Below are 2,770 nucleotides of genomic sequence, written 5' to 3' on the forward strand. Positions count from 1 at the left end.
TTTTTCCTCCAATTTACTGGAAGCCCTTGCCTGTACTAAAATTAAAACTTGCACGGCTTGTACTGAACAGCTGCAAGATTCTTCTTAGCCAGAGTTTTCTCTTTTTTTTTGGGTTGATTTCTTTCAGGTTATTCTAATTTTTTATTACCTGGCATCCAGGCAGTTACTCGCGTGGTGTGCCCAGGAAGAACAATGTTTCAGTCCCTGGGTTAAAGTATGTGTTCAAGAAAAACAGAAGATGAAAATTTAATTAATGTCTTAAGCACTAGCTTAACTATATGCAGTCAATAGTCTAGTGTAGTCTAGCCATAAGGTTGGTTTGGTGGGCAAAATAGGAGAAGATAATAGCATTTCTGGACCCAGTTGAGATATTGACTTGGGGTAACTGATAAATGTAGATAGAAAAAAAAAGGTTCAAGCATCAAAAGCAGGTAGACAGTAATTAATTTAGTCCAGATTGGCTATGAGACTGACTTTAGGTTTGCAACAATGTATCATTGCTTAACTCTGTTATTTATACAGGTATAACTGGGAGATGGAGTTAAAGGTTCCTAAGAGATAGTTTGAAAATGAAATTGTCCACATCTGTCAAATACAGCACTGTTAAACTGTGGGGAAGTGTTAAAGAACCAGTAAGAAAACATTACCACCTCAGCTAATGTCTACCTCTCAAAAACATTAGCAAATTACTCCCTGCCACCAAATAACCACTACTGGTACCGGCAAGTTTACACCCAGACTAGAAAATCAACTAAAACTGTTTTTTAGTTTAGGATTAATTTGAAAACTTGTGAAAATGAGTGGAAAGTCACAGGGAAAACACTTTTGTTAGCAAAACTGAGATGCTGTCCAATTAATTAACAAAGGAGAACACTCTGTGTAACAAAACTGTAGATTTATTAAATACACAAAAATCCAGGCGACTGAAAATCCACATTGTAAGCAATTTTTTAACTGAAACTATAATTAATGTAAAACAGTGGCAAAAACATGTAGAATCACAGGGACAATATAAGCTTGAAAATGCCAAAAAGAAAATCTTAGTACATATGCTTCAGCTCACTCTCCTGCAGTCTTGCACACAGACACAGGCAAATAGCTACAACCAATGTTAAGCTGAGGTGGAAAAGTGAAAGAACCAATAAGAAAGCAGTTAGAACTCTAATAATATCCAACCCTCAGAAACAGCAGCACATTATTCCCTGTCACCTAATAATCAGTATTGCTCTCAGCATCTTTATACTCAGACTAAAAAACTAACAGAAAACAGAAGTTATGTACTCACCATAACGTTCCATGTGAGTTGTTCCATCTTGCCTTCATTCATCAGTGATGGGTTCGGAGCCGACATAGCCGACTAGCAAGCTCAAAGTTCTCCAGTAGCTCGAGACCCCACCCCTTATTCCATGATACACTGCTGGAATTACCTCAGATCTTGTTTGCTGCGTACCATATAAAAGTACAATAATAATTCTGCCTAGTATGAATACACATTGAAAAAACAGGATGAAGACAGCCTCCAGGTCAACTGTCAGCCAGGAGGGGGAAGGAGGAACGGATGTGAGAATGAAGGCGAGATGGAACAACTCACATGGAACATTATGGTGAGTACATATCTTCTTTATGTGAAGTTGTTCAATCTCGCCGTTCATTCATCACTGATGGGTAGCATCCCTAGCACCCTGATCTTGGGTGGCTCACGGAAGTACACTCTTCAGAACCGTAGAACCAAATGAAGCCCTGTCCCTGGAGGCCTTATCCACTTTTTAATGAGTTATAAAAGTTTGAGGTTTAGACCAGGTGGTTGCTGCACAGATGTTATCCAAAGGCAATTTGGCTTGAAAGGCTGACAAGGTAGAAACTGCTCTGGTTGAATGAGCCTTTACCTTACTAGACAATGGCATATTATGAGAAGCATATGTATAGGTGATGCAATCCGACAGCCACTTAAGGTTGTTTTGGCAACTGGTTTACCTTTCCTGGTCTCAGAAAAGGAGACAAAGAGTTGATCTGATTTCCTAATGTCTTTGGTTCTGTCCAAATAAAATCTAAGTGGTCTATGAACATCGAGTTTATGCAACATATATTCCAATTTGTTGGTATGATTAGGGAAGAAAACGGGTAACTCAATAACTTGATTAATGTTAACCTCAGAACATTTTGGGCAGAAAGGATGGATTAGTTCTGAGAGATACTCTGTCAGTATGGAAGACCATGTAAGGGAGTTTGATGGAAAAGGCTTGGAGCTCTGACACTCTACAAGCTGAAGTGATGGCTACTAAGAAGATAGTTTTCCATGACAAGAATTTTAGTTCACAAGATGATGCAGACTCAAAAGGAGGAAGAATGATATGAGATAACATAAAATTCAAATTCCAGGGGAATAAGGTGTCTTCACTGGAGGCCTTATGTGAAAGGAGTGTTCAGTAAAGAATCTTATGTGAAAGGAACCTTTTAGAAAAGCCTTAGACAATTGGTGAGCCATAATATTCAAACCATCAATTCCTAGCTGGAAATAAGATATAGCAGCTAATTGTACTCGTACCGTAGATGCCGCTGCTCCTTTGTTGAAGATTTCTGTCAAGAATTGTAAGATAGAAGACAAAGGTGCTTGATAAGGGTTAATGTTGTGGGAAGAAGCCCAAATGGAAAATCTCTTCCACTTACTACGATACAATTTTCTGGTGGAAGGTTTGTGGGAAGCTAACAAAATCTGACTAGTGTCATGGGAAAGATTATAGAGCCTGGCTATGCAGGGAATTGGAGCAGC

This window comes from Protopterus annectens, chromosome 8.part1 (assembly GCF_019279795.1).
Source record: "Protopterus annectens isolate FY-2018-M chromosome 8.part1, PAN1.0, whole genome shotgun sequence".
In the NCBI taxonomy this organism is placed as follows: Eukaryota; Metazoa; Chordata; order Ceratodontiformes; family Protopteridae; genus Protopterus; species Protopterus annectens.